Below are 22,126 nucleotides of genomic sequence, written 5' to 3'. Positions count from 1 at the left end.
GCACCAGGTCAGCAGTCAATCAATCAAAGGGTCTCAGAGGGTCGGCAACATGGACGACGAGAGACTCATTGTCGAAGTTCCGCAACATGAAGTCATTTATGTACCAAATCATCCTTTTTATAAGGACAATGTCAGAAAGGACAAAGCCTGGCATTTAAAGACCCACTATGCAAGATCGGGCATTTCTTCGCAGTTTTCTTGGTTTGGCAAGCACTTTCTTGGTTTGGCAAGCACAGCTTCGTAGTAGATATTTTACAACACTGTCGTAACAACTCGTTGACGACCCTTCCCCATGCACTTCTACACTAGCCATGTGCATTTGTTTTCAAAGAAGCCGGCGAATGCGTGGAGCCATGTCCGAAGTAGATGAAGTGCGGACAAAGTTATACATTTTTAAAACGGTGTATTTGTATTGCAATAAACATAAATCCATCCTTTTTTATAGTTGACGGGGAGAATTTATATCCTAGATTATAATTGTTTTATTTTAGGTTGAAAAGAACAATCAGTGTAAGAGTGTTGGCCAACATAATAATCTAAATAAACAAGAACCCGGATTCGGGGATTCAGCCTGTATCTGGGGGACGAGACAGACGAACGGCAAAACACCCATGGAAACAAAAGAAAGGAAACACACAGGGCTCACAACAAAACGGTCGAGAAAACACATTTTTACAGGGCTCACAACAAAATGGTTGAGCAAACACATTTGCACAGAGACTATCAACATCAAGAATACCACGAAGACGAAGTTCACCAAAGGGTACTTTCAATTTCAAAAGCAACACGGCCAAGTCGGCGTCTGATTTGCAGTCTTCTTTTCCTTTCAGTTCACGCTATTCCTGAAAAGCTTGCCCAACGTTTACTCGTGTCTGGCCTCTCTGTCGGTCAGTCTCCCTTTTCTCTTATTCTGTTCCTCCGACATGGGGTTTCCCTGTCTCTTTCTAGTCGGCTGATCTATGATGAATATAACAATCCCTTAGTTACTTGTATTTATATCGAGCCGGTTCCGTGTTTGGGGGTCTGTGCCGTAAAGCAATTCGTTACTTCGCGAGTCTCGGCAGAGAATGTCTGATATGAGGAGAACTGGCACTCGCGGGTTAGTTCCGGTTTTCTGGACTGGTTGCAGTAATAATCTTTGACCACGCGGGGCGCTCGTAGGCGAGTCCAGAATGAATGGGAGCCAACGGGGTTTTATCCTCAGAATCCACTTTTCTCATGATGTAATTTTTTGTCAAGTAATTTGAAAGTTGCTATCAAAGGGTGGGGCTAAGATAATAAACTCAGCTGAATATTGCATTTTTTAAGGTCACGTATCTGTTCTAAAAAGGCGTTAAAAACATGCGATGACGTCACACACTGTAATACTGTCAGAGGTACTGCTTTACGGCAGTTTCTAAAGCACTTCCCTTTTCCCGCAACGATAACACCAGCTGTTGGAGGTAAGGCTTTTTTTTGCTTAATACCCTAGTTACAGAGTTTTAGTGAGCTAATGTAAAAAAAAGAAATGCGCGAATGTTTTACATATGTATGTTACTTACAGAGAGTGTTTTTTCTAATCCTCACTAGTGCCGATGATAAAGCTTTTTTTTTTAGTAACGATTATGAGCCATTTCTTTCTCCTAAAATAGAAACCTGGATTAGAATCATAATTTTAAGACTGCATCAATTTAGTTTACATCAGTAAACAATCTGCTAGAGAGCAGTGTTCTGTTGTTCTCCTCATGCCTCTTCCTTTCTTGATCTCTACAGTCGGACCTTGATGCTGTGACAACGGACAAGTCTTCTTCCTCTGTCCTTTTCCCCTGCCTCTGTTCAGTATGTTCAGTGTTGTTAAATCATTTCTCTTTTTTTTTATTAGTTAGGCCTACTGTTCTTATTGTGTTCTTGTTAGTGTGATGTTTGAATAAACTTGCCTGTTGCAATGTTGGTATAATGTTTGTATAATTACTGTTATACAACTGTTACTGTTTCAATGTGACCCAGACCATATTTCTCATTTAACAAACATGTGTAGCTTATAATGTGTTGCATGGCAGAGCAATTATATTCAATGGCTTAAAACAAACCCATCTGTAAAGATCAGTGAATGCATAGAAATCAATGACAAGTGGTGTAGATGGTTTTCCCTCTGTGCAAGGTCATTAGCCCAAGTCCTACAAAAAAATAACGACTGTAATAGCAGATGTTGAAGTTGTTAAATCGTTAACTGACCATTTGTTTGGAACAATCGGTTAAGGTGAGTTAAGTGCTTGAGTCTCGACACTTTAGAGAATGTCTAGCGCGCAACTTGAATAAGCCATGTGCGATATTACCCGGGCTCCAGCGCAACTTTCCTTACCAGGTGAAGCCTCAGGTAGCCTAGGACCATTTATACAGGAGCAAGCAAGAACGTTACCTTTTTCTGTCCTTGGGAAACGAAAAGACGGACAATCCGTTTCCACTGTAAGTGCAGTTTATCATTGCACATTTACGAGGCATTTCTTTTTTAAACTGTCTTTATTTTTGAAAAATAGACAATGACAGATTAAATGATATTGAGCGGAATATTGACTGTATTATTTAAGGTGGTCATACCGTACCTACCATGTATATAACACATTGAACATTGAACACAAGAAATGGAAGAAATTCCATTTATGCCCATGTACTTTCACCATGCATACTATATACTACTAAAAATAAAAGGGCCTGCAGGAAAATATAAATACAGTACGCAAAAATTGAGTTAACACGTTTCTGATTGCTCTTCAGCTTCAGATGCCGTCAAGAGGGGTCTCTGGTCGTAATCAGTCGCAAGTCCGTCCCTGACCGATCAGCATTCATTAGCAGAATGCTAGCGTGTATGGCCAACAACGGCCCAAACTGTAAGAAATCGAAAGGACATAAGTACTCACTCATTTGACTTTTGAACCATAATCTATATTGAACTTGCGGAATCTACAATAAAATTTGCGATATTTCAACGACAAGCAGGTGAAAGAGGCATAATTAGCCGTTTAGCCCCATAGACTCCCATTCAATCTGGACTCGCCCGCGATCACCCCCAGTGGATGTCTCATGGAACTACAACCAAAATCGGTACAATGGGGCGTATAGGGAGTGCCCAGGCTCTTCGTAGACGGGCTCTGGTCTCGGGTCTCCCCGAGAGACTCCCGCGAGTCTCGCGAGACCCGAGACTCCCGCGAGAGTGGGCGGCGGGTCGCCGGCAGAAACCTATTCCCTTTCTCCGCCAAGATGCCCAAGGGGGAGTCGAAACAACGAACAATCGAACAAAAATGTACAATAGAACCATCGCAATGACTCTTAGCTTGTTATATTAAGGTAAATCAAGCCAAAAAAGTTGCATAGTTCCCCTTTCACTCGTGTCTGGTCTCATAGTGGGCCTTTAATATCAGTAGTTTTGGGAGTGGAAGGTGAGTACATTAGGTTTAGGATTATCGCGTGATCTCGTGATGTCGCGTGAATGCGGCTGGCTCGCAGCCGTTCCGTGCCGCAGCCGTAACGCGGCCGTAACGCGTCCGGTGGAATCCCCGGGTAGGCCGTCTCCCATCCCAAATAAAACTGGAAATTATGGAGTGAATGTCTTGGAAATAATTCGGAGGGAGGCAGAGTGGTAGCATAAAGAAAAGGAAATTGAGACAGGGCAATACGTTCATTTTAACTGAATTAATTCTACCTTGAAGAGATGTCTTTAGATTCCTCAATCTATGAATGTCTGACTTTATTTTGCTTAAAATAGTGTTGATGTTGTCTCTGTTAATTTTATGTATGTTTTTATAGATTGTAATGCCCAGATATGTAAAAGAGCTTTTGGTCTGAATATAGGTGGTAATAGGAGCCTTTGTTTGCATAATATTTCGATGCATAAGTGCAGATTTTGTCCAATTAATTGTATAGCCTGACAGGCTGCTGAAATGACCAAATTCCTTGATGATTGGGTGAATAGAGGTGTCAAAGATATCCCAGAACAAAATTACATCATCCGCACATAGAGATAGAATATGATTATGATGACCAATTTTCATAGGGGAGCTGTAGATTGCCTAATGGCTTGTGCCAGGGGTTCCAGAGATAGACAAAATAAAAGTGGCGAGAGTGGACACCCCTGTCTTGTTCCACGCTGCAGGGTAAAAGGAGAAGAGATTATGCCCCCTGTTAGAACACTTGCTAAAGTTGAGTGGTTTTGCGCCTTGATCATTGCTATAAAATTATTTCTGAATCCAAAACTGCCCACATATAGGTAGTTCCACTCTATCCTATCAAAGGCTTTCTCGGCGTCAAGTGAAAATACGGCAAAAGGATTTGGGTGTGTCTCTGCTACATCTATAATGTGTAGCAGCCTTCTCATGTTATCAGATGCATAGCGTCCTTTGATAAAGCCTGTTTGGTCTTCATCGACTAGAAATTGAATAATTTTTTCAAGGCGCAGAGCAAGAACTTTAGCATATATCTTAAGATCACTTGTAAGTAAAGATATTGGTCTAAAACTAGAGCACTCCAAGGGAACTTTTCCTTTTTTCAAGAGTACGGTGATGAGTGCTGTTTTTTGGTCTCTATGAAAGGTCCCACTCTTGATTGCAAAATTAAATGAATCAAGCATGAGTGTGCCCACCATGTCCCAAAGCTCTAAATAAAGCTCTGGTGGGAGGCCATCCAAGCCAGGCGATTTGCCTTTATTGAGACATTTCAAAGCACTATGTTGTTCATCCAGCTCTAAAGCAGCTTCCAGATCATCTTGGTCTGTTTGTTCAAGGCAGGGAAGCTCCAATTTGTGAAGATACTGTTTACAGTTAGTGTCGTCATAAGCAATTTCTGATTTATATAGATTTTCATAAAATGTTAAAAATGAATTGGACAGCAGTTGTAATTTTACCAACAGGCTTATTTATTGCTGGGATGTGAGCTTTCGTTTCACATTTCTTAAGCATAAGAGCCAGCAGGTGACTAGGCCTCTCTGATTCAAAGTAGTACTTTTGTCTAGTTCTATGCAGGATAAATTCCGCCTTTGATACAGCCAGTGCCTTGTATACATCTTTCAAAGATATCAGCAGTTTAGACTGATCATCTGAGAAGCTATGTTTTTGTACGTTTTCTAACGATTCTATTTTGCGTTCAAGATTTGTGATCTGGGAAGCTTTTGTTTTAACTAGAGTTGAGGAGAATGAAATACAGAAACCACAAATCAAGCACTTTGTGGCCTCCCATAAAATTTGTGGAGTGGAGCATTCCTTTGTGTTAATATCCCAAAAATCTTTTAATTGAACGTTGAGTGAACTAAGAAATCCAGAGTTAGTTAGTAAAGATGTGTTTAAACGCCACCTGGGGGCCATTGTCCTAATGTTGGGCAGATCAACGTTGCATAACAGTGCAGATCAGATCGAAGAATTGGTAAGGTAGTAATGGTAATGGTATGTCCGGCAATTAAGGTTGTGCCAGGAGTTCCAGAGAATGAGAAAGGGAATGTGTGCGAAAGATTCTTAGGATCAGTGCAGAAAGAGATGCCGCGGCTTTAACTGAAGTTATATTGGGAACATTAAGAAAGTACAATCCGTAGGAGAAATGAATATGTCAGACATATGACGGCGCCAGCATCATGAGTGGGCAGCACGGAGGCGTGAGGGCGAAAGTAAAAGCTCTTTGCCCTTATGCGCTCTTCATTCATTGTTATGCGCACCGCTTAAATCTCGTGTTGGCACAAGGTAGCAAAGACATTCAAGACGCAAAACTCTTCGTCGCGGGGCTGGAGAGTTTCCACAACCTTTTCACAAAGTCTGCTAAACTTACTGCTTTACTAACTGAGGCTGGTGGAGCGCGAGTACCGGGAGGCTCGGCTACACGCTGGCACTTCAAAAGCAGAGCAGTTGAATCCCATTACTTGGCTCACTTCAAAATCTCAGCCCTAACCCTCTCTGTTGCGCGTTCACGCGCCGTGGAGCCAAGGGCGTCAGTTTGTTTTTAGAAGTGGTGGGGACAATAACCATAAGCTTGAGTGTGGTCTGAAAAGTGCTGGGTACCCTTATGTAAGCTATTCATCCATTCAACGCTGCATTACAATATGCTGTACAGTGTATTGTCAGGTGTTGAAATTATTCGAATACTGGTTCGGAAAATTAGTATTTGAAGCTTAAATCAGTATTCGGAGCTTCGTTATTTTTTTTTTTCCACGTACGTGACTTTACCAGAGCGAGGGAGGGAGGCAAACTATAAGCGTCAGCGACACCAAGCAGAGAAGCGAGAGAGGTGGAGGAAGAATAGATATCTTGTTTCCCTTTACTTTATAACACAACATTAGCGGGATCTCTGGAAGAAAAGTAATACTTAAAACCTTAGCTTAGTTGTTTGTTTACGTTCGCTGTACAGCGCCGCGCCAATCAACTGTGACTGGCTTGCTGCAGAGCGTGAGCGTCTTGGGAATACCCGGTCAATATAATGGATATAATATGGACACATAAGACAATCAATATTCGGTATTTGTTATGGATTTATTGTACAAATTCCCTGAAAAGATGCACGTTCCAGGATGAATTGAAAAGCTCCCGTATGGGCTGAGATGGCAGAGAACAGCTGATTTGGAACGGAGCAACAGCTGTTCGCTTTCACGGGGAAAAACGAAGGAACTTCAACCTACTTAGGCCTACTAATTAACGTTAAAAAGCTATTAAATCTTCAACAAAATATGCAGATACTGTCAAAATCGGTTCCAGGGAGTATATAAGGATTATTAATGTTGTTTTTGATGGTGTTTTTTTCTGGAACGAGTATTCGAATATTCGCTCGTAAAAACCAACGAGTATTCGAAGCCTGAAAAATGGCATTCGGGCCAGCCCTATGAAGATCCTATTCGAACAATAAAAGTTGAAAACCACAGTTTGTGTTTTGGCTTGTTTTGCAAAACGGCGTTGGAAACACCAGGGTATTGGCTCGGGATATGTAGGCCTAATACTAATACACACAGGACAAAGAACAGTGTTGGCAATTTAACACTTATCTTGACATCAACAAAGTTTACCAGACAAACAATGCCAGACTGTAAAGGGGGTACGAAATGAAACGAGGTACTGAGCATCAGCCTTTTGAAGACGAGCAAGGGCTGCTGGTAGCATATGTTATGCTGCATTAAAAAAAGAAGAAAAATTCAAGCACCCAGAGGAGAATTGCATCTGCCAAATCCTGACCACCAGTAAACACTTGCGAAGGACCAATGTAGACTTCACTCGTTACAACATCATAAGAAAATTGTCTGCAAATAATATCCCCTTCAGTTTAGGATAATCACACAGGTTATGCGAGAACATATTCATGTCAGGATAGGCCTACCGGGCTCCAAGTCATCACATATCTCAATCAGACAAAACCAACTATAACCACATTGGCATAGCAATCGCACCGTGTGTAGCTGCTACTAGCTGCAATCTATCTATACAATGCATACTAACTGGAGCACCAACCAGAATCAGATCACAATCGCTTCGGACCGTGGGTAACCTTTGGCCAGGTCATCACGATTCACGAGCAAACAGAACCAGCAGCAAAGTTTACGTAAACCAATTTCTTACCTTATGTGGCCCTCCACATGCAGGCTAGATGACGTATCCATATCGATATCCAGTGTCACAAACATGCTTTTTATAGGAAGCAAAAGGACCGGCTATTTTCTGAATAAAAATGTCAATTTTGGCTGTCTGTCTTGAAACTTCTCCAGTGCGTTCACACCAAACGCAACGGGACGACAAGATCCCATACAAAGTGAACGTATAGACGCGTATCGGGCGTCGCCGTGCACAGGCGAGCGCGTTCACGAGGATTTGTGGCGCGACAAATTTAAACTTTGACACGAATTTCGCGTGATGACAGCCAATCAGCGTTCAACAGCGTGGCCACTGAGTGACATGTGTAACGTAACAGCCAATCAGCGTTCAACCGTCAAACTGAGCCCAGTGCAGTCCGGGGTGTACTGCAGCATGGAGGAGAAAGTGATTGTTGCCGTTTGCGACTCTCAGAGCTCTATATATAATAGTATATAATATAATATAATTGTATATATAATATCACGGCCAAAAGCTCTGTGTGCCTCCGGATGGCCGTAGCGCGGGGAGCTCATAGGGATTGGGCTTCTCGGGAGTCGGGGTTTGTTTACCGGCGTTGCTATGGGTTCCGGTCTCACAATACCTTGCGAGAAAACGGAAAATCAAGAAATATCCTAGACAAGATGGAGGGCGAAAAGATGCGACAGGATTGTAAAAACACAAATGTAAGTGTTTTCTCTGTAATTAACTAGTAATTATTTTATTAATTATACTCTGCAGCCCGGCCGCGGACTCTCGGAAGATTGCGAAAGTCTGTGGCCGACTTTCGCGGAAGATCGCGAAAGTCCGCGGCCGACTTTCGCGGGCCGCCCGACCCCGGTTCTCGGCCGGGCTACAGAGCCCAATCACAGGCTCTGCAGCCCGGCCGTCGCCCGGGCTACAGAGCCCAATCACAGGCTCTGCAGCCCGGCCATCGCCCGGGCTGCAGACCGGGCTGCATACGACCGGGCTGGATATCATGTCGTATGATATCCAGATCTTCCATGTTCTAGTGACTCCAGGTTAAAAATAAGCTTTATACTAATATATTATATTATATTAGTAATATTCTATAAGTAATATTATATATACTAATATATTATATTATATTAGTAATATTCTATAAGTATTATTATACTAATATATTATATTATATTAGTAATATTACATTACTAATATAATATATTAGTAATGTAATAACTAATGTAATCAATGTATTTTTTGGCAGTACTATATTGTGTACATAGCTATTATATATTGTACATAACATATGGCCATATCAACCAGTTCTGGCATATAATTCCTATTTCCTTCTTATTTGTTTTCTTTCAGGACTTCGTTGAGTCCACTGCCACCAGCCCCCCCACCTCTCCCTCATGCTCCTCCACCCCAGGCACCTCTTCCACCACCCCAGGCACCTCTTCCAAGAGGAGAGTGCCAGGGGGCAGGCGAGGCATGAGGAGAGCGAGGCAAAGTTGGCGGCTACGGTACAGATGCCTTCTTTCCCATTAAACGGTAAACATCGCGTCAAGCGGTTCAACTGTTGGCTTGTTCTCTGTGTTGTTGTCCATTGTTGTTAAAACTCTGACTGGCGGCAGACTTTATTATGGTCCATGCAGCGGACGCTTGGTGATGACGTGTTACGACGTGATGACGTATGTACAAGAGCCTTCCGTGGCCAGGCCACAGCTGCGACGGCCAACGGCCACGGCCAGATGGCCTAGTGTGAGTGCAGGCCAGAGAACAATGGGGCCATTTGAGCACGGCCAAGGTGTGAAAACGGCCAACGGCCACGGCCAGATGGCCTAGTGTGAGTGCACCCTAATACCACCTTTAACATGTAGCTAAGTGACATTCAAAATAAAGGTATATTACGAGGGACAAATTGTATTTTTTTTTTTTAACACTTAATCTAAACATGCCAATCACAAAATATAAATACCATTTCAGGTTAAACATCTTTAGAATGGGTCTTGCTCGTTGCCCGAGACAATGGCAGCCGGTCTGTCTCTTGTAACATTACCAGGGGTCTGGTTATCTGCTAGGGGGCACGGGGAGGCCATGATGACGTCACAGGGTAGGGTTGTCCCATTTGGTAGGGGATCGGTTAGGGGTAGCAATGAGGGGTAGCAATGAGCATGAGCAATGAGGGTTAGGGTTGAGATGTAGGGTTGAGATGTAGGGTTGAGAGAGTGAGCAAAGAAACGGGATCGGGCCTTAGTGCAATGTATGAGGGTAGGGACACCCTGATTAGGGCCCGACCGATATGGTTTTTTCAGGGCCGATACCGATATTTATGAAAATGGGAGGCCGATAACCGATATGTGCAACCGATAAATAGAAGAAAAAAATTCTCAAATAAATTAAAAATGGCACACACTGACTCGAACTTCCATTAAGTGTTTTTAATAGTAAACATTTTAAGTACAGGGAGCTGCCAACAGCAGTTGTAAAATAAAGCCGAACTTAACTTAGAATAACTTAACATAGAATAAAACTGGGAAAAAATAAATAAATCAACAAATAAATAATCATCAATAAAAAATAAAATCACTCCCTGCTATGAGAAATTAGTAAAACATCACTGTAGAACTACTTTGCAATGAACCATAGGCTGGTTCAATGCCCAAGCCTAATATTGCCAATTAAGTAAAAGAACATTATAGTGCAGGAAGCACAGCTGCTCGGCATGTTGCCCAGTGAGGCTTCTCCTGTTCTTCGAGTAGATCAGAGAGATCTCACTGAAGACTCTCTCACTGGGAACCGATGAGGGCGGTGCGCACAGAAACTTCCTGGCTTGTTTAGCCAGAAGCTTAAATCGTTGTTCATTCTGCTTCCACCACTGGAGTGGATCCCCCTTTCGGCGGTCAATGATTGGCTCCATGAGATTCAACCTCACCTCCTCATCAAGCCCAGCATCTGAGGCCGATGCCTCTCCCGCATGTGGTCCTCCTAGCAAAGAGCTGAAGATGGCATCTATCCGGCTGCCAGATGGTGCCTCATTTCTCCTCTGTTTTTTTCGGGCCTGTTGTTCTGCAGTGTATTCTTCTGCTTCGGCCTCTTGCGCCACATCAACCTCCTGTGCTGTTTCTTCATCATGTGCCTCCGCCGAGGCACTCTCTACTTCATCCTTGAGCCACTGCTTCGCCTTCTCTATTGTGTGGTCAGAGGAAAAGGCATTATTCTTGTAACGTGGATCTAGCAGACAGGCCAGAACAACATGCTTGGTTTCTTCAAGCTTTGCAAACCTCTTGATGAGGCTTTCCTTCATACCTTGCCGAAGAGTTTTGATCCCGGTTGTTCTGGGTCCTTCATCCTCCAGCAGCATCTTCAACACACTGACACATGGAATGATTGAGGACGCAGAGGAACTGCTGCTGCTCACCTCCAGCGTGACCTCCTCAATGGGAATCAGGGTCTCCACAAGATTAGCTACCAGGTCCCACTGGTGAGCACTTGGAGCAGCAAACCCCCCATACTCCCCAGAGTAGAGAGTTAATGCTCTTTTCTGCTCCAGTGCTCTCTGCAGCATGTTCAGTGTTGAGTTCCACCTGGTTGGAACTGCTTGTATGAACTGGTGGACTGGAAGGCCAAGTTCTTGCTGAATTGTTTTCAAACGGTCCTTGGCCAGGACAGAATGATGAAAATGTGTGACACAATGCTTCACTGTAGCAATTGTGTCAATCACTGCTCTCTGACAGGACAGGCCATCATTTACAACAAGCTGCAACTGGTGAGCAGTGCAGCTGAGGTCTGGCACTTCAGCAAGCCTCATGCCTTTCATCATATTGGCACCACTGTCGCGAAGGACAAGGGCTATCCGCTCTATGTGCCATTCCTCAATCATTTCAAGGAATTTATCCTTGATGTACTGCCCTGTATGGGATCCTTCCATGACCGTCGTGTTCAAAACAACTTGCTTCCTCTCCCACTCATTGGTAATGAAGTGGCATGTCAGGCTCATTAGGGACTCTGTTGTTCCAGACCAGCAGTCTGTGGTAAACGCCAATGGGAACCCAGCATTCTCTTGTTGGATAAGGGTTTTTATCTTTTGCACAACCTTTGCATGGATTGCAGGTATCTTTTCAGTGCGGTAAAACTTCTCGCTTTTAAGTGCATATCTTGGATTAAGAGCAGCCACAAGGCGCTGAAAAACAACATCAGAGACAACGGAAAATGGCTGGTTGTCAGTAATTATCATTTCTGCAATAAGTTTATCTATTTGCTTAGACTTCTCATCTGAATTGGCCCACTGTTTTTGTCGCTGAAACAGGTCTGCCACTGTAGGCTGGTGTGATGGTGCTTTCTGAGATTCCATTTCGCGCTGCTCCTTCTTTGCCGCTTCATATAATTCTTTATGGTGACTTCTGAGATGGGACCATAGATTAGATGTATTGGCCGTTTTAGCCACTGTAGCGCCAGTGCTGACCGAGACTTTGCATGCATTGCAAACTGCTTTACCTACACCACCTGACTGGCTGTAGTAGTCCCACACTGCACTTTTGGCTCGTGTCTTTCCTGTTGGCACATCCATCTGCATTGGAGGAAAATAATGTGACACAAGTTAAATTGGGTAGCATAAGCAGTTGCAATCTAATACATACATATTTAGAAAATAAATATTTGATACAAACTAAATCTATTTTCAGACATTGTAAAAAAACAAACAAATAATAATTGTACATATGAATTGTAAATAATTTATAGTATGTCTCTATATAAAAATAGTCTAAATCATATAGATAAGCCTGTATATTTCTGTAAATATACGGCACTAGTAGTTTAGTTAAAGTAAAAAAAAAAAATGCAAACTACAGCACGTATAACCACCTCCTGATTCAAGAGTTTATTTTACGTCTAGTGGCTGTGCTGGGCTGCTTGTCTGCCTCTGGGTGGCGAGGTGAAACGAAAGCATTTAGGTATAATGTTTTCACGTCACAAATAAAGGCGAATTACAAAGAAGTATTTGGATCATTGTACCTAGCGCACATCAAATGCCAGCACTTTGAGATCACACCAGGCGTGATTAAATGGTCAAAGGGCCTGGGAACGCACAATAAAGAAACTAATAGACTGAACGTACAATGTGCCTTTAGGGCCTGAGTCGCGTAGCGTAGTGTTCATGAAGTTGTTTACCTAACACCAAGTTAGTTAGCGCAAGCCAAAATTAGCTACCAGAGATGCTGTCGTATCTCTGTAGCTACTTGCTGCTAGCTACTGCTAGCCTGTCAGTCTACCCGTAACAAGATGTTACACCAGTTTGAAATGCAGCGACTGGCCAAAACTTAATTCTATTTAACTTAATTTGAGGGACATTGCGACCAATCACCGTTGGTTCTACCGTGCTGGGTAACTTGTTAGGGAACAAGGCTCTCACCAGAGCCGTAGATGGGAATGTATATAAGGCTCTGGCTGCAGATACTCGACCCTCTATGCTGGCTCTTACTCAGGCAGGCTATAAAGTAGCTAACAGGCTATCAAGTAGCTAGCAGGCTCTAAATGGTTCGTCTCGGGAACAAACACAAACACGTTTTATTTGGTCTTCATTGACCATGGCTTTCAGTCCACCTTTCGTGTAGAACTACAGACACGTTCACGTTTCCATGTGGGGTTTTAACAATAACTGTAGTAGGACTATACACCATGTTGAGACTGCTCTATGGACAACCTTTTCAGTGAGGAGTATTCGCGGTCATTCTGGTTGTCCTTGCGTGAGCTAAGGTTTGTGTCGTTATTACACAGATCAAATGGATCGGTTTCACAAATTAATAAACACCTTGTGGTGCCGTGCTTCTGCAACGTTGGTGTGTTTGTGACATATTGCAGGGGATATTGCTTCGTATATGCTTACCTCGAAGGAAATGTGTTTTCTCTGCTTTAAGTTGTATTCGCAGCACCGTCCTTTAGCCCCACTTGGCCGTCTAGAAACCGCTCACGAGTCACAGGGAGCGTGAAGGCACCCCGCCCCGCTTGCAGCCTTGCGTGTTGATTGGTTGTATTCCGTGTGCCAAACAAATCAGATGCTGTGACGGGCGGGGCAACTTGGCAAGGCTCATGAATTCCAAGTGGCAAGAGCGGAAGGCGCGTTCAGAACGAAACGGCTGCAAAATTGGTTGTGAAAATTATATGAACTTATCGGTGGGAATTTATGGAAAGTATGGCCGATACCGATATCCCCAAAATGTTAAATATCGGCCCGATATATCGCCCCGATATATCGGCCCGATATATCGGTGCGGCCGATAATCGGTCGGGCCCTAACCCTGATTACTGTATTTGACCAGATCATGACTGAAAGAGGCTGGTATAACGACTCTATTAATCAGAGCAAGTCACTTAAAGACAAACTGCATGACTTCAAGTTCATGTTTCTTTTAAAAGTGTTCTTGAACATCTATCGCCATACAGAGGTCCTATTCACCATCCTTCAAGCGAGAACACTTGACTTGCGTAAGTCTAACCAGATGGATGCCACCATAGCTGCTATCAAATCCCTGCGCTCACAAACCAAGTTCCAGGAGATTTATGAAGACACCACGACCACGATTGGACATGAGGATCCCAGCAGAATCCGCTGTCGCAAGGGCTGGCAAGACTACGAGGAAGGCCTCAGTCATGAACAACATTCCTCCGATTCAACAGGAGCAAGTGATTCTTATCGGATTCTTTACTACAAGATCGTGGATGGTATCATCACTCAGATGACAGAAAGATTGAGTGATATGCAAAACCTCCAGTTTTTCCGTCTGCTTGACCCTGCAGCATTTACTGATTTTGCAAAAACCAATGGATTCCCAGCTACGGAACTGGCAAAGTTGTTGGATGTTTACCCCTTCTTTGATGTCCACAGGTTAAAGAATGAACTGCTTTTAGTTTATGAGAACACCACCATTCTGTCCTTACAACTGCGTCCTTGCAAGGCGTAGACAGATAGCTAACCAGAAAGAATGTGGAATGAATGAAGCTCCAGAACGTGTCTTCGATGCAATGTTCTTTTACTCTTTACAATGTTGCTCTCATTCTTTTTTTTATAGAACTATAAAATACACAGAAAGACTATGTCAAATTACTATCGCATCAACTTGTGTTTTATATTCACAAGCAACATGCTAATCATATCGGACGATAACCACGAGCTACATAGTTAGCGAGCAATGAGTTGAAATGTGTTCTTAATCAAACGTATAACAGTAAAGTATAACAGAGACATTTTCACGAGTGTTAACATCGAATAACTCAAACAATAATTGTGTACAACACTTACGGACGTATCTACTCCAAGGATCTGACCGTGAGAAACAGCTTCGTTGCACACATCTCTCTCAAGACGTTAGAACTAGATTCTCACGAGCGAAGTAAAAAACAAAACCAAGGCACGTAGGGTGCGATACCAGGGTACACCAGTAGGTGTCCTTCTTGTACAAGTTTAAACAGCAAAGAGGAGCAAATAGATTAAGTCAGAACAACCACATTCCTCAAAAGGCCTAGTCAACTACTTGAGATGATCATACAGGATGACCTATCTGAAGGCCTGCCAGAGGCAGGCCTTCATATTCCTGTTACCAGTCTCAGCTGAGAGGTCATTCTCGTGTTTAAGACGAGTGAAGACATACCTACGGAACACCTGTAAACAAGAGAGACTGACAGACCTGTCAATAATTTCTATGGAGTCATCAGTAATACGGGAGTTTAAGAGCAAAGGAACAATTTATGATGCTGTCATTTACATTCTCAGCACTGAAGGATAGGAGGGTTGAATTTCTGTCTAGGTAGGCAGTAATAGCTAGCTTTCCACCCACCCATTGCTGCTTTTCTATTTTGTTTTCTATTATGTTGCTAATCTGTTCATAGTAGTTGTACATATTTACAACAGTTGGTTGCATGGTTTTCGTGTATAAATATTTATTTTCAACATTATTCAAGAGAAGAAGGCCCACGTGTACTATATACTACTATATATGTTTTGTGACAAATTACTCATGTCCTTCTGGAAAATAATTGGCTGTTTGTCATAGGAAATCAGGCATGTTTTATTTCCTTCATGGTACCCCCGTTTGGGAAAAACAGAAAAGGCTGATTTGGAATAATTATTCACAACACATAAAAAAATCTGTCCGACTGCCTGCTGCCTAAGATTTCATTAGTTATATCGTAGTGAATACATATATCATAATTCACCTTTACCTATGTTGTTAAGTGTTGTAGAATCGACAGTGTTGTATGCATATCGTTTACTCTGTCTTGGTTGTTCAGGGATCGCTGTCCCATTAAATGTTAGTTTAATGTTTTGGTTTTCTAACGAAATAAACGAGTCACGCATTTGTGTGCTCAACGTGAGAAATTGTCTCTTTCCATTTGATGCAATTTCCACAATATTATATTTATGATTGGAAGATACGTGTCGTTGACCCTGCACGCTGCCATGGATTACATTTAAGCAGCACGCACCATGAATGAACTTTACTTCATGAAGTTTAACTTTGTCTACACGTTTGATTAAAAGTTTAGAAGCATTGCACTCTGCTGATACACTGTTAAGTCTAGTTTATTTTAGTTATTATCCTCTCCCAAACGACGCGTCACGCGAGTATGTTTTTTTTAAAGTTGTGTAGGCCTACGCTTTAGAAAAGACATGCATGTGCGGGTGCACTGCGCGCGTTCAGTAATGCGCGTTCATGTTTGCCTCCCTGGTGAGCTCGGCCAGGAATCGCTAGGCCTACTGGTTCTTCAAGGGCTAGCTGCTTTATCCAATTTGCTATAGCTTCATCGAGTTCGTCCTTGGAGATGGCCGTATCTCTGAATTTCTTCTATATAGGCGATTGTTCATTCTCCCTTTTCTGTGCTTCTTTGTTTGGGGAAGGATTCATGATGAGAAATATGTCTAAGTATTCGAGATATATGATTAGGATTATTGAAAGAATAAGACTGTGAGAGCCAAAAACTATGCTGGCATCGATGTCGATGGGTCACGTGATCTCCACCTCTTTAACAGTTGAAGTACCAGATTGACTCCCATGTTAAAAATAGATAATATTTTAAAAGAATATCTTAAAAAGTATAAAATATTAAAAAAATCTGAAAAGAAGCGCGCGATTCCAAGCTATTCTGAATATTTTATAACTTGAATGAAGTCTCTAGGTGAAAAATTAAGGTTACAAAGTTTGTAGAGAATAATAAAGAAAGAAAGAATGAATGAATAAAACTTATGAAGTACAATAGTTGAGCGCTGCATGCAGCACTCACCTAAATATAACTTAGGCAATTATGTGTCGAGGCTAACGATTTCTTAGGTGCATCTATCAGTGCTACTGTTTGTTCAATCTTTGAGCACATTTCTTGGGTCAACGGTGTTAACACAAGTTCAGTCGAATGTCAAACAAAATGTTGTTAATTGAAATTTCAATGGAGAATTTAGTTGTTTCTGCCAGTAGCTTTCAGAAACACGGGAAATGCATCCTGTCATGTTTAGATAAATAGCGATGCCTTTAAATGCTAAATCCCCTGCTAAATCATTTCCCCAGAATAGCATTAGTTTCTATTTAAATAGTCTTATTTAAATAATTGCTTTTAAATTGACTACTATATCTGTATGTTTAAGCTTGCATCCTAATTTGTTGCCAATTTGTTGTTTTTGCCTGAGTGATTGAATAGAATGAACATTCACTGGAATAAAGGAAGATACAGCTATCTGTCTCACCCCTCCCTTTCTCTCCGCCTGTGTGTCTCTCACTTTCTCCTTGCCTGTCTCCCCCCTCCGTCTATCTCCCCGTCCGTTTATCTCCCTGTCCGTATGCCTCCCCCCCCCCCCTCTCTCTCTCTCTCTCTCTCTCTCTCTCTCTCTCTCTCTCTCTCTCTCTAAATATATATATCAGAGCCACTCTCTTCACCTGACAGCGAGGTAAACACTGTTTGTGTTTCCGACTGACAGAACCCTGATAAAGACGCTAGAGCACAATGTTTACATTCCCCCGTTCCCAGTTCCCACGCAGGAATCGATGAATCCCTTTCCCCTTATCCCTTATTATTATAAGTTTGAGGCAGATAATGCCTGTGATGCTTTTCTAGTCTGTTGACGAAAGAAAAAGAGTCTCGAAGGGGACGACCAAATATAATCTGCGCTGGTGAGAGGTTGCAGTCGGGTTCAGGTGTGTTGCGCAACTGCAACATGGCACGCAAAAATCGATCATGATCAAGACCGCCAGTTGGGCCAGTGTTCGACACCAGAAGACGCTTAGCAGTCTTCACCGCAACTTCCGCCCTCCTATTCGACTGTGGAAAACCGACCGAGGACACGCGATGTCTGACGTGCCATAATCGGAGGAAGTCCTCTGTATGGCTAGCTTTGAACTCTGGACCACCATCGCTCGAAAGTTCCTCCGGCACGCCAAAGATGGCAAAGAACGTGCGCAGGTGGCGAACCAAGCCAGCCGAGCCTCCCAGATCAGTGCCTGCTGTGGAGCAGAAGACCTCCACCCAGCCCGAGAGTCGATCACCGACAACCAGGTAGTGGCGGCCTCCATAATCAAATAAGTCAGCGAACACCGCCTCAAACGAGGTGGATGGCGGTGAGGATGGTAGGGGGGGCGTGGATGCCTGTGATGGAGCATTGCGGTTACAGTCTTAACATCCATACCTGGTGGCTCGGATGTCCCTCGACATCCCGGGCCAGAAGACTATGGCACGGGCGTGCTGCTCCATCGCAGAAGCTCCTTGGTGGGCGGCATGGAGGTGCCGAAGATCTCCTTCACGGAGGGACGGTGGAACCACGACACAGTCGTGATATAGGAGGACGCCATCCTGCGCGTAGACCGACCCACAGACTGGGGAGAGACTCGCTAGGGCAGGGTCATTAACATCAACCCTACCCTCATGCTCGATCAGAGACAGAAGGTGGCCGAGGCACGCATCAGCTGCCGTCTCTCGTGCGAGAAGGGACCATGAGATGGCTCCTAGTTCTTGTGCATCGTCACGGATGGAAGCCATAAGGGCGGATTCTACAGTGTCAGGTATCCTAGGCGATCCCAATGAGAGGCCGTTCGCAGAGCACGAGAGGGAAGGATGCCTCGAAGTCGCATCAGCAGCATGGTTGCTCTTGCCAGGTAGGTACACAATGTCAAAACGCCATGGGAGGGTACGCTGCTTGAGTCTGAACAGGCGTGAGTTCGTTATCTCATCTAGCGTGCGGTTGTGTGACCACGACGAGGTTGTGACATCCTTGTGTGACGTATCGTGTCTGCTCCAGGCCCCAGGCCACGGCCAGGGCCTCTCCTTCGATGGCCGCATAGCGTTGCTCCGCCGAGGATAGGAACCGCGAACCGGCGAGGGTGGTCCTCCATCCCCCTGGGAAACAGTCAGGTATGCCCGAAGTGCAGCTACAATGTTGTTGGAGCAGGAAGTAGCCAATGCCACGCCTGGACGGGCTGTGGTCCGGGGTGGGGAAGTCCCGGATGGCGTCCAAGTACTTCGGAAGCGGCTCTATGGTGGCTTCTGACACCGTGAACCCAGCAAAGTCCACGCTCCTCTCCGCAAATTGGAACTTATCTGGGTTCAACACAATGCCCGACCGGCCGACACGTGTCAGGAAGTCGATGGTCCTCCACCAATGATTCTCCTGGTCAGTGTCATAGTGGATAGTGTCATCCACACAACATTCTTTGCACTCGAAGTCCGAGAGGACTGAGTCAAAACGACGGCTGTAGCCGTCCCCAGATGACAGGAAACCTTGCGGCGCCCTGATGTAGCGCCAGCGGCCGAAGGGCGTGACAAAGGTGGTCAGACGACGGTCTGACACATGCAGGGACACAGTATGGTAGCCGTTCCAGGCATCCGTGACGGTTTTCCAGGTGTCCCCCGGGATGCGACGTGCGAGGTGGAATGGGGATTCAGTGGCGAAGGTTTCACGTTGGCAGAACTTGTTAAGAGGTGAAAGGTCCACGGTCATGCGGGGGGAGCCGTCGTGCTTCCTTGTGACTACCATACGATGACACCATGTCACTGGCTCACCGTATGGCACACATTCAATGACTCCAAGGGCTTCGTCCCGAAGGAGGTCGTCGTAGACTCTTTGCTGCCAGTGCAAAGGCACAATAGCCGCAGTGTGGCATGCCCTCGGCGTGGCTGCTGGGTCCACGTGCATTTTTGATAGGGGGCCCCTCCATGCAAGGCAAAGCTTGATGAGGGCAAGTGTTGAATGTGGATGAGGCGTATCTCTCTAGTAGCCAATCTTTCATCCGACCATTGTTCTCCGGTGAGCAGGGGAACGGTAACGCCTGAGGCCATGGTGGAGGGGCTATACGCTTGGGGCATGAGCACTGAGCGTCCTGGGGATTACCCTGGTCTGTGCAGCCACTGTCGGCAGACCTCGTAGCATTCACATACAAGGGCTTGATTGGTATGTCACGTGCGCCAGGGCCATGCTCGTCTCTGGGTCCTCCACTGTTACCCGATGGGAAGTCCGCAGGGAAGAGGCCGAGGTTAAGCAGTGACTCGTAGGAGAGGTACATCGCTCGAACTGAACTGCTCACGTACACCATCGAGCGGCAGGACGTGACACCACTGTCGCTGGGGGCTGTTGAGAGCCTAGCGAAGAATGCTCCCTCAATGGCTATGGGGGAGCGGTTGGCAGCTGACAGGCTAAGATTGACAGGACGCAGGTCATCACGCGAGAATCCGCAGGCGAGGAACTCCTCAAGAGACCACAGATCAGATTGTGCGCCAGTGGCTGCGATGGCGGATATGCTCACCTCATTGTCCGAGCCTCGGTGGTTGATGCTGCCCCGCAGCCCGACTGACCTGTCGACCGAGATGGTGATTAAGACTCGGGGGTGGTCTCTTAGCTAGGCCTGCCTCCATTCCCTCCTGGAGAAAATGTGGTGCCCGAGCCTGATGGGTGTGGGACTACTGATAGTGCCGTGTGTCATCCGAGCGCGGCGACGGCCCCTGCAGCGTCGGCCAGGGCGTGCTCTGAGTTGAACCGATGAAATCTGGGAGATCGGCACCGATTCCATGGCAGCCTGCTGACCGTCGGTTGATGGCTGTTGACGCCTCTTCTGTCGGCGGGCCCTATAGCAACCGACACAAATCTGGTGAGGCTTGGTATTCCAACCGCGAGATCCCTCCGTGAAGACCTTAAAGGTACTTTTACAGCCCAGGCACGAGGCTTGCCTAGCCCTGTCTGTTGGGGCTGGGGTTGGGACGGGGCCCGTCTGTTGATCTCTCCGTAGGCGCTGGAATGACGACATGGCCGATAGAGTGGGCGACGGGATAGCATTGCGGGCCATTTCCTTGTTTTCAACGACAATTAAATCGTTCACTGGTTTTGTCAGAATGTCAGGTATCCCCAGTGTCTCGCGACGTATGTCTGAGTCGTAAATCCCGTTGATTAGAACATTGTGGATGATGTGGTCGGTATAGTCCACATCCTTGCCATACTCGCAGACTGCAATGTAGGCGCATGTCTCCGCCTTCCCTCGCACCCTGGCGGTGAAGGCACAATGCTTCATCACGCTCCTGGTGCAACTGAAGCAGCTCGGTGCGCAGGACACATGTGGCAACCGGAATGACAGCTAGTGAACGCATGGCAGCGATCAGATCCACCAGGGGTCCGGAGGTGATGATGGGATTGGCCTTCAACATGCTATCTCCAAGTTCAGGCCCAGCGCACTGAAATAACTGGAAAGGGGCGTGGGCAGCCCCGACGCCTGAGCCGGTGCGAAAGACGTCCCAGCGACAGATGAAAACGTTCCATTCCTCTATCGTCACGCCAACATCGACCTTAGGCCGATCAAGTTTCGGGCCATGTGGAGTCGGGATCTCGGCTGGCGGATTCCGATGGACAAGTCTGTGATTCGTCAACAGCGCAATGGCGAGTGCTTCAGACACATCTCCTGTCTCGAAAGCGCAGCCAGGAACAGTACATCCAACGACAACCATGACTTCTTCATGAAGAAATACACTCCTCGATGTCAGAGTTTGGATTTAATGACAACGATGAAGAAGTCCTGCAGCAATCACACACAATAACAATGTAAGCTACAAACGTAATAACAATAGTAATAATCAGGAATGACTCACATGAATCATGCCAGCAGCTCATCATGCTATGCAACGGGAACGTCTGCGATGCTAGCGAATACAACCAGGTAGACCGTCAACTCACCCGGTAAGCGGTCTGCAATGCAACACTATCCCCTAGCGGCCGGAGGTAAACTCTGCAAACACTTGCTATATATTATTTATAAATATTAATTATATAAATTATAAATTCGGCAATCGACTTGCGTGGACTTCCTGTAAACACGGACCTACCGGTAATGCTTGTTAAACCGTCTTTTTAAATAAACTCTGGGTTTGCAAACTAAGTTGTTTGTGCTTTGTTTTATGTGTAGGGACCCTAGTCATGCTACTGCAGAGGTTTGATGCTATTTTTAACAATATTAGTGGTTCAAAATTGCAGATTTAGAAGCAAAACTCAATGCCACAAGCCAACAACATGGATGCCAATCATTGTGCCCGGCAAACTATAATACTCGATTTTCAATTAAAAAGGTATATCTGGA

The sequence above is a fragment of the Gadus macrocephalus genome, chromosome 7, assembly GCF_031168955.1.
Source record: "Gadus macrocephalus chromosome 7, ASM3116895v1".
NCBI classification, from domain to species: domain Eukaryota; kingdom Metazoa; phylum Chordata; class Actinopteri; order Gadiformes; family Gadidae; genus Gadus; species Gadus macrocephalus.
This window is presented reverse-complemented; position numbering follows the sequence as displayed.